Source organism: Narcine bancroftii, chromosome 3, assembly GCF_036971445.1.
Source record: "Narcine bancroftii isolate sNarBan1 chromosome 3, sNarBan1.hap1, whole genome shotgun sequence".
In the NCBI taxonomy this organism is placed as follows: Eukaryota; Metazoa; Chordata; class Chondrichthyes; order Torpediniformes; family Narcinidae; genus Narcine; species Narcine bancroftii.
In genome coordinates, this window is record NC_091471.1 from 304,119,785 (window position 1) to 304,135,658 (window position 15,874).

The 15,874-nt window shown below is 40.5% G+C and overlaps 1 long non-coding RNA gene across 1 annotated transcript in view; it reads right to left on the reverse strand.

Moving 5' to 3' along the window:
* Positions 1-1,525: 1,525 nt before the first annotated feature.
* Positions 1,526-15,874, reverse strand: part of LOC138759019 (uncharacterized) — a 400,714-nt gene continuing 386,365 nt past the window's right edge. Inside the window, exon 4 of the long non-coding RNA XR_011354590.1 lies at positions 1,526-6,185. This is a non-coding gene — a long non-coding RNA (uncharacterized lncRNA). The remainder of the gene's footprint in view (positions 6,186-15,874) is intronic.

Consider the following 15,874-nt stretch of genomic DNA (forward strand, 5'->3'; position numbering starts at 1 on the left):
CGGTGGGATCTCATTGAAGCATTTCAAATGTTGAAAGACATGGACAGAGTAGATGTAGGAAGTTTGTTTCCCATGGTGGGAGAGTCTACAACAAGAGGGTACAATGTCAGGATTAAAGGGCGTCTGCTTAGAACAGAGATGCGTAGTAATTTCTTCAGCGAGAGGATGGTAAATCTGTGGAATTTGTTGCCACAGGTAGTTGTGGATGTCAGGTTATTTGGTGCATTTAAGACAGAGATTGATAGGTTCTTGATTAGCCAGAACATCAAAAATTATGGGGAGAAGGGTGGGCAGTGTGGCTGAGTGGGAAATTGGATCACCTCTTTATTGAATGGTGGTGCAGTTGCGATAGGCTGAATGGCCTATTTCTGCTCCTATGTTTTATGGTCTTATGATCAGTGAAGGAGAACAGAAGGAAAGTATTACTGGGACCTTAAAGGGAGTACTGCACACAGTTTTGTTTCCTATTAAAGTAGGTTTATATTTACACTGAAGGTATTCACCATATGAAGTAGGAGCAGAATTGGGCCACTCAGTCCATTGAGTGTGCTCTGCCATACCAATCATGGCTGATGTATTTTTCTTCTCCCCAAATGCACAGAATGTTCACAAAATTGATTGCTGGACCAAAAGGATTGAGGAAAGATGTGTAGGTTAGTCCTGTATTTTTTATTTAGAAAAATGATAAATAATGTGATTGAAGCATCTATCATTTGGAATGTTTCACCTCATGAAGAAGTCTGGAACTGGGAGCAAGTTTTCAGAATAAGGGTTCACCAACCTAGGCAGACAAGGAATTCCTTCCCTCCAAAGAGAGTGAATCATTGGAATTTCTTATCCGGAAGTGGTGCGAAGTTTGCCTGTTTGTGCTTCTACCTGGTGAAGGGCCCAGGCCCAAAATATTGCTTACCCTTTACTTCCTATGGATGCTGCATGAGCTGTTGGGTTTCTCTAGCACACACATGTCAAACTCAGGCCCCCGGGCCAAATTTGGCCCGTGATATAATTATATTTGGCCCGCAAGATCATATCAAATATGTATTAGAGCTGGCCTGCTGGCCGCCGCGCCAGTATAGCGCATGCACGGCTAATACTACAAACCCCAGAATGCTTTGCAAATGCATTTGGCGCCGGCCCCTCAGCCCGCTAATCGCCCCCACCTCCTCTCTTTACTTTTATTAGCATCTGTGACCTGTCGCCTAACTCACGTGTAATAAACCCCTTTCGAAAAATGGCCAAACGAAAGACAGAAAACAGGACCTTTCAAGACAGGTGGGAGGCAGACTATATGTTCATCACTTTAAAAGACAAACCTGTTTGTCATTGAAGCAAGTTGTTATTTTTTTGACTTGTGGAAAAAAAAATACACTTAAAAGGAGCTTAAAGGCTATAGAGAAATATTATTTATTGAATATTTTATTTCTCATTTGTTAATGCTTCTTCTGGAAAGAGTTTAACCAAAACTATTATAAAACATTTATTTTAATAAGAAAAAGTTTAACATTACATATGTTGAAAGAAGAGAAAACATGCAGATGTTGTTGAAAATTTTCAATAAATATTTAGTTTGGCCCACGACTTAGTCCAAGTTTTTAATTTTGGCCCTCTGTAAATTTGAGTTTGACACCCCTGCTCTGGCACGTTAAGTGTATTGCGTTGACCCCAGCAGCTGCAGACTTTCTTGCTTAACTGGAGTCAATAATTTGGAATATTTCTGAATCAAAGGGGACAGAAAGGTTGTAGGAAAATGGAGTCAGATTAACCATCATTGGATTGAATTGCACAATAGATGAGGGGCTGTACTTTGTCTGCTTCTATTTCAAGTGTTATGGAATATAGAACATAGAACACTACAACACAGTACAGGCCCTTTGAGCCTCGATGTTGTACCAACCCACATATTTCTAAGAATAAGTACTAAACTTTTCCCCCATATCCCTTTACTTTTCTTCTATCCATGTCCCTAAATGATCCTAATGTTTCAGCCTCCACCATCATCCCTGGCACAGTAATCCAGCCCCTCACAACTCTCTGTGTGAAAAAACTCACCCCTGATGTTTCCCCAAAACTTTCCTCCCTTCACTTTATACAGATATCCTCTAGTGTTTGCTATCATCTTGTAGACCCCGGTTATGTGCTAACAACATCCTGATGGTGTTATGGACCCTAGAGAACAGGGTTATGTGCTAACAACATACTGATGGTGTTATGGACCCTAGAGGGACAGGGTTGAACCCACGGTGGGAGAGAGGGGATCGTGCAGTATTGTGAAACGCTGAAGTAACACTGGGAAATGACAGCTGTCAGAAGCATGAGAGCCACGCACTGGAAGCCAGTGGACTTGTGGAAACCTCTCTCCACCCATCAGGAGAGCTAAGGGCACATGCTGGCGCAGTTGAAGAGCCCAGCGTGCTGAGTATTGAACAGGTCAGTCGGTTGGTCGGTTAGTCAGAGGGCAGTCAGTCTGTGTGTGCATGTTCACCTGACAGCTTCGGCAAAAAAGAGGCCGAGTTGCTTCATTTACAGGTGTTAGCACTGCTGTCTGTAACTGTCTGTCAGTGGGCTCATCCAGTAGTTTCAGTTGGAGAAAAGGAGACTGAGCAACTTTGTCTGCGGGTGTCAGCACTGTTGTCCTGACAGCAGTGTGTGCCACTCTGATACCTTGTGTGTGTGTGTGTGACCTGAGCTTCTCCAGTCCCCTTCCAAGAGGAGGACTTTGTGTGACAGGAGTCACTTGATGACCCAAGAGGGAAGGCGTGTGAAAGGTTGTCAATTGTTAACCCTAATACGAGCTTCAGAGGCAAGAACCTCATGTAGTGACTAAGTGGTCACTGGGTGAAAATACCCATGTGAAGAAACCAAAGGTGGTTGTTGCCACATTCGAAACTCAGGAAAAGTCGAAAGTCTACAGTGACCATCTGTCACCGCGTCCACAAAAAATACCCGTGTGCGAGGTGTTCCTTTTTGACTGATGGATTTGACATGACTGACATGAAGTTTGGTTTTGGAGTTTTCTTTTGGGGCATTTTGAGCTTGGACTGTAATGGTCTGGGGTTTTTTCCACATACACTTTAAAAATATCTGTTGTTAATGTACAGTTGCTGTAAAGGCTTATGTTTGGGTGTTAAGTTTATTGAAGTTATTCTATTATTGTGAATTTGCTAATAAATTTTGTGTTAAACTTAATATAAAATATGTGGCAGATTAGGATACCCAGGGCCAGTGTAGATGGAGAGGACTGCCTGAGACATCCGAGACAAATTAATTAAAGACTGATTTTTAATCAGGGCAAACAAATTAGCAATTATAACCTGACGTGCTTAATGCAAAACACAGTTCAAGAGGACAGTGGCAACCCAATATAATTCTTTGTACTCTTTGCATTAGTCTGTGATGCCCACCTAGAGAATCCAGCCTCAGCCTTGTGTCCTCCCTCTGTCTATCCATTATATAACAGATTCACATGCCTATCTCAAAACTACTGTGATACATTTTGCATTTTTTAACACTGAGCTTTTATTTTTAGAAGTTTTGCTTGAAGCAAATTTAAATAAATTGCTAAAATGATCATATTCTTGTCAGTGTAAAATTACCATAACTGTAAATGCAAATGTGATTACATTTATAAGATATAATAAAATATTTAACAGCAACTCCTTTCTGTGAGATTTCTCAGTGGCAAGATCTGAGACATGGGACTGGAATGGCCACCAAGGGACCAGAGCTTAATAAAAGCATCAATTATTTTCAAGATGAAAGTACAATACTTACAAATGCCCCCGGTTGCTATTTACAGCAAATTCACAAAAAAAAACATGTCTACGTCCCTGAAGTGTTTACAATGCCACTAAACCAAGACTAGTAAGAATAGAAGACAATATTGCACAATCATGGTTGAGTAACATGCAGATTGAATCTGACCGCTTTTTGTAGCCTATCAGAGATCTGGATGCCAAAATGGTTTCAGGACTGTTGGTTTTACTCTCATTGTGAATAAGGGCAATGGCATCTGAGTGGCACACAATGGATTGGACATTGGCTATTTCAGTGAGTTGAATGCAAGATACTCAGAAAATGGAATTGTAGATACTGGACAGCTGACTAACATAGACTTTCCCATTGGACTCATATCTCTGAGTGGGTTACACATTGGATATCTCAACAACAGTGTTTGGACATTGGAATCCTAGTGAGTGTGTTGACCACACGGATCTCAGTGTATTGGACATTGGTATCTCAGTGAGTATATTGGACCCTGAAATCTCAGTGTGTATGTTGGACACAGCATTTTGCTCATATGTTGATGAAGGGCTGAAATGTTGGTTATGTATCTTTATCTTTGCTACATATCATTATCATTTTTGCTACGTGACTTGGTGAGTTTCTCCAACAACTACAATCACAACATCTGCAGACTTTCTTGTTTAAATCTCAGCCAGTGGGCTGGACGCTGGAATCTCAGTGAGCACGTTGGACACTTGATATCTCAGTGTCACGTTGGGTGAATGATACAGCTGGTTGAAATTTGGCAACCTGGGCTAGTTTTTGATCGCTATGGACCTCTGCACAAAATTGTGCCCGACCCAACACTAATTGATAATCTCATTCAGAGGCTTCACGATTCTGTGAAGCCTGATACAGTGTGGAAGGGGGTGGGCACTCTTTTCAGGCCAGGACCATGATTCATGCTTTAATCTGCTATCAGCTGTATGCCTGACCTGATTGCCCTAAAATGGATAAATTCCTTTCCCCAACGCTAATCGTCCTCACCCTGACAGGCACATAGAAAATCAATTCTAACCCAAGCAAGCAGTGGTAATAACTCACACACTCCCATTGTTTGAAACTCTTGAGCTAAGGAAAGCACAAGAATCCTCACTCAAGCAGAAAATATTTGCTAATGAGCCAATGTTTTAATATTTTGTATTCTAAATACACTGAACTCACATCAAACTGCATTAGGAAGTCAAAATGCTCAGAACCAAATGACTGCCATATATTTTTATTGTCTCATGTTCTCTTGAACAGCCGAGCCCGGCTTTGGTGCAATGATTTTCAAATTGATTACTTTTATCCATGCAAATCCCAGAGTTAAGTGTGACATTTCCAGTTACACATGCTTCTCATGACCTGATTGACACTGAGCACTCAATAAAGTTAATATATGGAAAGATTGGGCCAGTGTGTAATAAATAGTTAGTTTGGTATAAATAATTAATACTTGTTTACCAACGAAGAGAGATGAAAATGTTTTTGTTATAGTGGCTGCGCATGAGCTAGAACTTGAGCTTAAGGACAAACCGGTGAACAAGCAGGAGGTAAGAGTGCTGGGGAGAGGGGGGGGGATGGTACTCAGTGGTAGGTGGATCCCTTGCCTCTCATTCCTCCAGCCAAGCTGGTCGACACTAAAGCTTCAGGGCTCTATAGATCATTGACGTGCCTGCCTGGGTCTCCAAAAGAATTGGTGCTTGGAAGCCTGTAATGGGGGCATTGGATTATTTCTACACCGCCCCTGATAACTCTGCAACACAATGTTTGGATGGGAAGGGAAGTTCTGAGTCTATGAGCAATAAGTAGGGTTTTCATGTTTTATATCAGTGAGCTGGATGGCTTCACTTGGTTATAGACCAACAAAATACATGCTGTTTCCAAAATAATGCTTTGCTAATTTGCTCCCAAGGGTTAAATAAGCAGTGGAGAGGAGGAGGTGGAGGGGAGGAGGAGAGAACACATTTTCAAACTAGCTGAATCATAATCATACCCACTTCTACAGATTTTTCGGACAGCTTGTTCCAGATTTACAGACTACCCTCTGAGTGTAATGATCATCTCTCAGGTTCCTCTTAAATATCTTCCCTCTCACCTTAAATCTACACCCTCTCATTCCCTGGGGAAAAGATTGTGAGCATTCTCTATGACTCCTGATTTTCTATACCTTATCCTCATCCTCCTATGTTCCAGGGAATTAAGACCCAGCCTACGCAGTCTCTCCCTAACAGGACTTTCCATCCCATGCCGCCCAATTACACCCATGTATCTAATTAATTTACTAACACCATATATCTTTAGATTGATGACATTACTGTCAGAACAGTACATCATTCTCCAAGTGTGGTCTCCGCCTTATCAAGCTGTATCATGAGGTTCCAACATTTGGATTCTTCTCTCTTGAACAGGCTTTCTTCCTGAAAAAAAACACAGGGATTATGATAGACAACTTCAAGCTGAACACAAAGATAATTTCGGATTTGCTCTATCACATAGGAATTTGGAGAAACATTAAATTAACCTTTATTGAATTTAGCGTAATAGTTCTGAAACATTGCGTGAGTTCAACTGGCCTAAAAATGTTTTGCCGCTGATTTTCGTTTGTACTCAGTATCTAGTGTCCAATAATAGTTGGGTAGCAGTGATAGATTCCAATGATCCTGATACCGCTTTCCTATGGTCGCACTGTCCCGGCGAAATCTTTCACCGTATTCGTCACTGACTGCACCAAGATCGGCAGGGAAGAAGTCCAAGTGCGAATGCAGAATTAATTTTCCATGACACATTGTATTTCGTGGTTTTGTATGCTTGAAGAAGACTTAAAATATGATAGGAAATCACAAAAATTGGTTATATCTAAAAAAAGATATATGATAGGAAAATTTAAAGGTGATTTTTGTGATCAGCAGTCCAAAATCCATAAAATACTCCCAAAAGTGTTCAGGAAGTAAAATCTCCATTGTCCAGTGAGCTCTGGGGCACAGAATTCACAGATTCATCACCCTTTGGGCAAAGAGATTTCTCTTCTCCTCAGTCCTCAATGGCCAACCCTTCCTTCTGAGACAGTGGCCTCTGGATCCAGTCACTCCAGACAGGAAAAACATCGACTCTGTGCCCAAAGGGTGATACTTATTTTAATAAGTATTTTGATTAAGTAGACACCTTGAAAATAAAAACACACAACAGAAATGCTGGAGGAACTCAGCGGGTCTCACAGTGTCTGCAGGAGGTAAAGATATATTACTGACGTTTTGGGCCTGAACTCTTCTTCAAGGAATAAGCAAAGAATAGGAATGCTCAGAGTAAAGACAAGGTTGGCTGGGGGAAGAGTTCAGACCAATTAAAAGTGTTAACTGGATATGATAAGAGGAGAGAGGAGGATTGATTTTGGCTCTGTGAAAGGAAACAGAGGGGAAAAGGGAGAGAAACAGAGCTGGAGAAAGGCGACGGGGAAAAAAGGGGGTTTGTTAATGGAAGCTGGAGAAGGCAAATGTTAATGCCATCCAGCTGGAGGGTGTCCAGACGAAAATGAGGTTTTATTCCTCCAATCGTGAACCATACTGGTGCATTATTAATAAAAGGAGGGGGGTGCAATCTTCAGTTTGACCTCCCCAACTACTCCTGGCTTATCCTCATCACGATCCACTTACGGGGTCACCACTTGTAGATTCACTGCTTTATAACAGCTTAAAAACAAATAAACAATACACTCATTCACTTCTTCCAGAACACCATGAAATCAACTTTCTTTTATTCCATTGGATACAACAATGAATGCTTCAACTCTCCAAACCCAGCCACACTCATCTGACCTTCTCATTGAGTCACCTACTCCTGCAGCCTGTTGAGTTTCCCCAGCACTTTTGGGTTTGTCAAGAAAAAAAAAGAATATAACAACAGTTTGTGAACCTATGAATTTCAAATATTTGATGTTCCTTGCCTTATTTTCTCTTTCAAATGACCTCCCAAAAGCACACTCAATAATATTCAGAGACACAAGAGATGGAAGATTCTGGAACAGGTATCTAGATCTAAAACAAACTTCTGGTCGGGCAGCATCCATGGAAGGAAAAGGTCAAGAGTCCACTGGAGCAGATTGTCAACCTGAAACACCAATTGTCCATTTTTCTCCATGGATGCTGCCTGACTTGGTGTTCCTCCAGCAGTTTGTTTTTTTGCTCAATAATATTCAGAATTTACATATACTCAACCTTTATACATGCATGTTTATTGCTGATAGATTCTAAAATTTATACAAAAACATTAAACGTGTTTTCTGAATCATGGATAATAATGTTTTAGATGGAGTCTTTTCATGATTCTGTGAAGATGGCAAATATTTTAGGTCTAAATAACGTGAAACATCAGGGACTATTAAAAGAAATTCCAATTTAAAATGAGCTTTGTTCTCAGAACGAAGTGGCTCACAGGCAATTAAATACTTTCACATTCTGGTACATATTACATAAGAGTTTGCAACTAATATCTGCTGACTGTTACATGATAAACATACTAAAATCAGTGATATGAAATGGGCCAACACGAGATATTGGTTGGCATGGCGATTAGCACGATGCTGTTACAGCATCAGTGATCGGGACCAGGGTATGAATCCCACACTGTTTGTAAGGAGTTTTTATGTTCTCCCCGTGTCTGGATGGGGTTTCCCTGGAGGGTCCGGTTTCCTCCCACTGTTCGAAAGGTACCGGGGGTTGTAGGTTAATTGGAGGGCTCGTGGGCCAAAGTGGCCTGTCACTGTGCTGTATGTCTAAAAAAAAAGTTATTGCCACAAATTTTGTAAAAGGTCCAGACATATACAGTGAAGCGTGTTTATCTGGAATTCAAGCAACTGGCAGCCTCAATGACAAAAAAAATCGAGGAAAGTAAATAGGTAAAAATTATGGAAGTTTAAAATTGTCATGCCTCACCATCAGTTCACCAATCATGCAACATACAATCTCAAACAGCTGGAAAATTCACTTATCAGACATCCATAGGTGCCGGATAACAGAGGTTTTACTGTATAAAAATGATGCAAGCAAACATCTCCTCCATCGGATCCATCTCCACCTCCCACTGTCTTATTGAAGAACCCATCCCACCCTGGCTACCATCTCTTCTCAAACCTTTTGTTGGCAAGAAGATTCAGGAACGAGAAAACACAATCCTACACATTCAATGAATGCCTCTTTCCTACTGTTTCAGACTTCTACATGGACTTCATTGATACAAGGCGACGCTCTTTATCTGTTTTAATTGCACTTTTCTCTATGCCCTGCACTGTTTGATTTACTGCAACTCTACCCCAGGATTTTTTGTTTTATTATGGGACTACTTGCTGTACCTACTACTTGCCTGGATACCAGTCAAAACAAAGTTTTTCACTGCATCTATCTGCAAGTGATAATAAAGAATTTTTAAAAATGTTAGAAGTTAACTGCAATTCAGAGGAATAAATAGAAATCTGAGATTGAAGCCAGACTTGTAGAAATGTGTACACTCGCAAAGGGTGACATTAAAGAAATGAGGTGAATCTTTGCTACATTTGAAATGTTGGCAGGATTAGTGACAGACAAAGAACTATTGAAGTTATTTGAATTTTATGCAAAGTAAAGGCATCAAACCTCTATTGATTCATCTGTATCTGTCTTGCTTCCATGGTTCAACAGTCTGGTTACTAAAAGAATCCTTGAGACATTTTACAAGGTGTCTCTCATATTGCAATGAATCGAGGATTGATACATTTCTTTTTGAAATTGCATGCACCTCTACATCTTATCACGGTTTTACTCCAGGAGGGCTATGAGTGCACTTTTGTATTTGCATTTTATTGACATTTAAATGTCCCAACATACAGGGAGAACAGAGGGACAGCAACTGAAATTGAGCCTTTGACTTGAAATAAAGAAAAGCAATTGAGTCTGAGTAAGGCATTTGGAGTCATCGGACCAATGCTCAAACACGACTAAGTGATGGTACTCTAGTCTAGTGGAGCAGTCATATCTGTGGTCCAATTAACATACATAATTTTTGAGTTGGAATTACTGTCCGCTCTCTTTGGTATGTAAGCCAACAGGTTTGAAATTGAATGCATCACAATCCCATGTAGTTGCCCTCGCTTCCCTTATTGCTAGAAGAGCCATATTAATGAGATGGAAAGATGTTGTCCCTCTCACTCATACTCAATGGTTATTGGATATGATGGCATGTCCGACTTTGAAAAAAATTAGATGTTCAACTACTGAAATGAATCTTAATTTTTCTTTCTTTATGGGGTTCTTTTCTCAATTAAAGTACAATTATCTGAAATAGGATTTTCCAAAATCCTAATTTATCCAATTTTTTTTTTAATTCAGAAAAATGAGGATCTCTGAAACAAACCAGAAATTCTCATTTATCCAACATTTTTTCAGAGCCCAAATGACCTCACAGGTTGAAAAATAAAATTCATTTGATATGAAATTTGAATGACGATTGTCCTCAGTCCCCTATCCTCTCTCTTTCCATTTCTTCTTTACCTTGCCCTATTGACTTTTCTCTCCAACCCTCCCTCTCAAATTGTGCACCAATGTCTCCCAAACACAAGTGGTCAAAAGAACACCTTGACCCTGTCATCAAGGAGAGCAGCCTCCTGGGCAGGAACGGGACTTCGAGCTCAGTGGGGTTCCATCCCTTTCCCTCCCTCCTCGGCATACCAGATGCTGATGTCGACTTCAAACTCTCCCCTCGGCCTACGCACACCAGACTCACCGGTGTGCATGTGCAGTAGGCCTCGGGGAGGAGTCAGGAATCGGGACTCCGGCGTCAGGAGCTCTGATTACTGGGGAGACAGAAGCCCGCCAACTCACCAGTGAGTGCATGGGAAGCAGAGGCAGAGGTGAAAACGTGTCAGGGGGATCGGCGGTGGCGGTTGGGAGGACTCGGTGATCAGCGGCGGCTAGCATTTTTTGGTGAGAATTAAACATAATTTAATGATTAAAAAGCCTTACCTTGTTGCTTGTTGTTGTTTATACAAGTGATTTGTCGTTGCCACTGGGCTGTTTTTAAAAAATGACCAGTTCTCAAAAAAAAAACATTCATCCGACATATGCCCAATCCCAACCATTTTGGATAATTGGAGTTGTACTGTATTTTCAAAATTTGTAAGATTAACTATTTTCTGGTTTACGACCCCCTTGGTTACCTTATTTTTGTATTATTAACAGTAGTGGTCTCTCCATGTTAAGCCCATAGCCTCTGTAAGGTAGGGTTAGATAATAGTAGTTTAATTTTTTTCCGCTTATCTTTAATGTAACATAGGTGATAATATCATTTGCATTATTCTACAAGATTTGTTAATATTCTATTTTATTCTCATGTACCTATGAAATATTGATACAATGAAACTAACAAAAACATTGAAAGGGAAATACTGTCAGAAATGTAGATCGGATAATCACAGTAGGAGGTTTTTGTGAAGACGCTGACGTTACAAGTAAGGATAAATCTATTCCTGACTTCAGTCATTGGACAAGAATAATTGAAGAACAGTGAGCCACAAGGTTGAGCGTTTGTCAATACAAGGAATGTGTATGTTGTCAGAGACAAGTGATGATGGTTTAAGTGTTTATTGTTATTGACATAAATACAATGTGGAGATGCACCAAGATTCTTACTTGCTTCAGGCTCACGGCTACATATGGCACTCCAACTACAATACTATAAATAAAATTACCAGAATATGCCAAGGAAGAAAAAGGGGTCATAAATATCAAAGGATAGATAGATATTCACTGTTGCTGTCAGAGCAAGAAAAAAGTTAAGTTTTAATTTTGGTGGTCCTAGAGTTGTTTACAGTTAGGGCTGGATAATACAGGAAGGTCCAAGAGTTTGGCTTTTTAGTTCTGCCTGTATGATTGGTGTGAACTCTGAGAGGTAGTCAATGGTCCAGGTGATGGCATCTGCTGTTGGCGTAATGAGATGGCAGATGAATTAGTGCAGGTACAGCCCCTTCCTGAGGCAGGAGTTGACTTACACCTTTCAAAGCACCTCATCAATTGAAAATAATTAAGGTGGCCAATTACTAACAATTGTGTCTATTTGTGAGAAATATTTGTGGACTTTTACTTCAAGGCGAGAAAGCAGTGGTATAGATTGATCTATTGGTCCCATCGTCTCTTCCTCCAGTCCTTTGGAGTTAGCCTAGATCCATCTGGGTAGGATAAGATTCAAGACCGTCAACGCGCAGCACAAACTAAAACTTTTCCAAACGTTTATCAAGACAACAAATGCTACTGACAATATATGAAGGCAAACACTGTAAATAATTTGGCATGTTACCCACATACAACATTGTATGCCAATATGGATCTCTACACAATGCTTTTCTAATACACAAAAGTGCCGAAGAAACTCAGCAGGTCACACAACATTCATAGGAAGCAATGATATATAACCAGCGTTTTCTACATATACCTTCGGCTCAGTTATACAGTTAAACCTGCAGTAGCTGGCACCTACATGGTTTGATATATGCCAGATATGTAAATTTTCCAGTTGCTTGAGATACACTCTTACAATGCCTAACTAATGCACCAGCATTAAGAATAACACAGTTCAAATAACAAAAATACTAGGCTGCACTTACACTGAACAAACTTCACTTGCATGAATATATTAACCTTAAAGCATTTTGCTTTATTTTCAGCCACATTCTTTGAAAATGTTTAACCATTGCCTCATCTGCAGGTTCCTCCCCACATGGAGCAGCCAGAAAGACAAACAATAACATTATAGATAATTAACTCCCCCTCCTCTGAATTTACATATAAAGCCTTAACAATATACTATTAAAAACTCTTTCTAAGCAGTAAGCGAGACTCTTTCTCAGCAGGTGGCCAATGGCGAGCAGCATCAACCAGCTCTTCATCCTGGGCGACACCATTTTATTCAAACACAACTTTATTCAAACAGCTGCTTCGAGCAAAGCATGACCAAGGAACTCCACTGGATGAATATTTGCTCCCATCTTCAACAAATGTTAATGTGTTACTTCAGATAATATTTACTTTTACGATTTTTAATATTTATTTAGACTTTTTATTTATTTTTAAATTTATTTATTCCCTCAATTTTTTTTTGCCAGTTGCTTGAGGTTGCTGGTTGCTTGAGGTTGCTGGTTGCTTGAACCTCCAGATAACAGGGATTTTTCTACATATCTTTGCTTCCTATGAACCTGCTGAGTTTCTCCAGCACTTTTGTCCATTAAACTATAATCACAGTGTTTGCAGACTTTCTTGTTTATCCACACATCTTTAACCCCTGCAGTTGTAACGATACTATCCCCTGACACACTATCTCTGTCTCTGAGCCCAACTCACTTCAGCAGTTACCTGAAAGAGCCTGTTCCCAATTATATCCAATCAGTCCTGTCCACTCATAACATTCTTTAATACTTAGTGGTTCTCAACCTTTTTCTGTCGAAGGCCCTCCTGGCTTTCGGCCTAACATGCCATGGGTCTCCAGTTGCAATGACTGAGCGATATTTTCAAAAGCAGTTCTGTAGGGATACGCACCTTGATCTAATTTAAAACATTATATTTAACAGTTTAAAAGAACAAAAACTACTGAACAGAAAAATTCTCAATCAAAATCAAAGCTCAAGCCATTTTAATGATAACCCTGTTCCTGATGTTTCCTGATGCATCTTCACCAGTTTCCACATCCTTGGTTCTGTTGTAGTTATCTGCCTCCACTTCAGTGCAGAGTTGTGCCTTTGTATTCAAAAAGCCTGATTAACAAAGATAAATGGTTGTGAAGGGCAGAATCTTTGAAGACACTTCTTTGCCAAAACGCAGAGATAGATGAGGTCACAAACACATCTCTGCATCAGAATTATTTTGAAGGTCAATGAGTTCATCTTGCAGATCATCAGGGACTTTGTTGACTTCAACAAGAGAGGGGTTCCTCATCAGTGCCAGTCCTTCTCGGCTGATATTCTGGGAAGTAATGCAGGAATTCTTCTCAGAGGCAGCTGAGTTCCTTTGACATCATCCATTCCATTTAATATCTGCTGCTGAAAGAGATTCCAACACAGCAACGTTCCCTCTCTCAGCCTTGTGTTTCCAGTTTTCAAGCTTTGGTACAAATGGATTGAGAGCATCAGCAAACTGGATGAGAGTCATGCAACCTGAGATTCAAATTGTTCAAATGATCAAAAATATCTACAAGGTAGGCAAGGCAAAATACCTACAACGTTTCCACAAAGCAAGTTTCCAATTCGTACTTGTTTTGCATCTTCAAGAACATTATAGATAATTAACTCCCCCTCCTCTGAATTTACATATAAAGCCTTAATTCTCTTCTTCTTTGGCTTGGCTTCACGGACGAAGATTTATGGAGGGGGTAAATGTCCACGTCAGCTGCAGGCTCGTTTGTGGCTGACAAGTCCGATGCGGGACAGGCAGACACGGTTGCAGCGGTTGCAGGGGAAAATTGGTGGGTTGGGGTTGGGTGTTGGGTTTTTCCTCCTTTGCCTGTTGTCAGTGAGGTGGGCTCTGCGGTCTTCTTCAAAGGAGGTTGCTGCCCGCCGAACTGTGAGGCGCCAAGATGCACGGTTTGAGGCGAGATCAGCCCACTGGCGGTGGTCAATGTGGCAGGCACCAAGAGATTTCTTTAGGCAGTCCTTGTACCTTTTCTTTGGTGCACCTCTGTCACGGTGGCCAGTGGAGAGCTCGCCATATAACACGATCTTGGGAAGGCGATGGTCCTCCATTCTGGAGACGTGACCTACCCAGCGCAGCTGGATCTTCCGCTCCATCCTCAACATTCATTGGAGCGCTTTCATCCCTAACGTCGAAGTACTCGAGATGGCAAAGGTCAACAGCATCGAGTCCACACTGCTGAAAGCCTTAATAATATACTAATAAAAATTCTTTCTAAGCAGTAAGCGAGACTCTTTCTCAGACTCTTACTAAGCAGGTGGCCAATGGCGAGCAGCATCAACCAGCTCTTTATCCTGGGCGACACCATTTTATTCAAACACAACTTTATTCAAACAGCTGCTTCGAGCAAAGCATGACCAAGTAACTTTTATTATTAAAACAGATCTATTTCCAAAAGTCTAAAAAGGGTTATATCTAAAAAATGAGTAATTTCCAGAGGAAATGTATCCAAATTATAATACACACATCAAATAACATAAGAAAACAAAACTTTTATTGCAATTTACGAAGGGTTCGTCTTCCAAATAATTACCATACCTAAACATACAGTCTGTTCGTTTATGTTGAATTTATTTCTATAGTGTTGGGGTATTTCTTTGAATGTTAAAGGTTATTCATTTGCTCGTAATAGCCAAGTAAACTTGTAACATACCGTATGCAACAGTCATGCAATCTCATTCAGGGTAAATCGTCAAAGAACATTTTTGCAAAAATAATTTTATATCCATTGTAGAGGAGAAATGTATCATGTGTCTTACCTTATGAGCAGGTGAGTCTTGACTAAAGCAGTAAGAAGAGAGAAAGCACACACTTCTGAATCAGTCTGAATCTGCCTTGAGTAGAGGTGATGGTTGCTTCTTAGACAGGAGGCCCGTGTACCTCAGAGATCGGTGCTGGGGCCATTGTTGTTTGTCATTTCTATCAGTGATCTGGGTGAATTGGATCATTACTAAGCTTGGAGAGGTGTGGACAGTGAAGAAGGTTTTCAAAGCTTGCAGAGAGATCTGGACCAGAAGGAAAAGTGGGCTGGAAAATGGCAGATGAAATTTAATGAAAACAAGTGTGAGGTGTTGTACTTTGGAAGGAACAACCAAGAAAGGACGTACACAGTGAATGGTCGGGCACTGAGGAGTGCGGTAGAACAGGGGGACCTGAGAATATGGATACATAATTCCCTAAAAGTAGCATCACAAGTGGATAGAGTTGTAAAGATCCATTGGCATATTGGCCTTCATAAATCAATATATTGAGTACAGAAGTTGGGATGTTATGACAATATTGTACAAGACATTGGTGAGGCTAAATCTGGAGTACTGTGTGCAACTTTGGTCATCTCACTACAGGAAAGATATCAATAAGATAGAGAGAGTGCAGAGAAGATTTACTAGAATGTCGTCTGGATT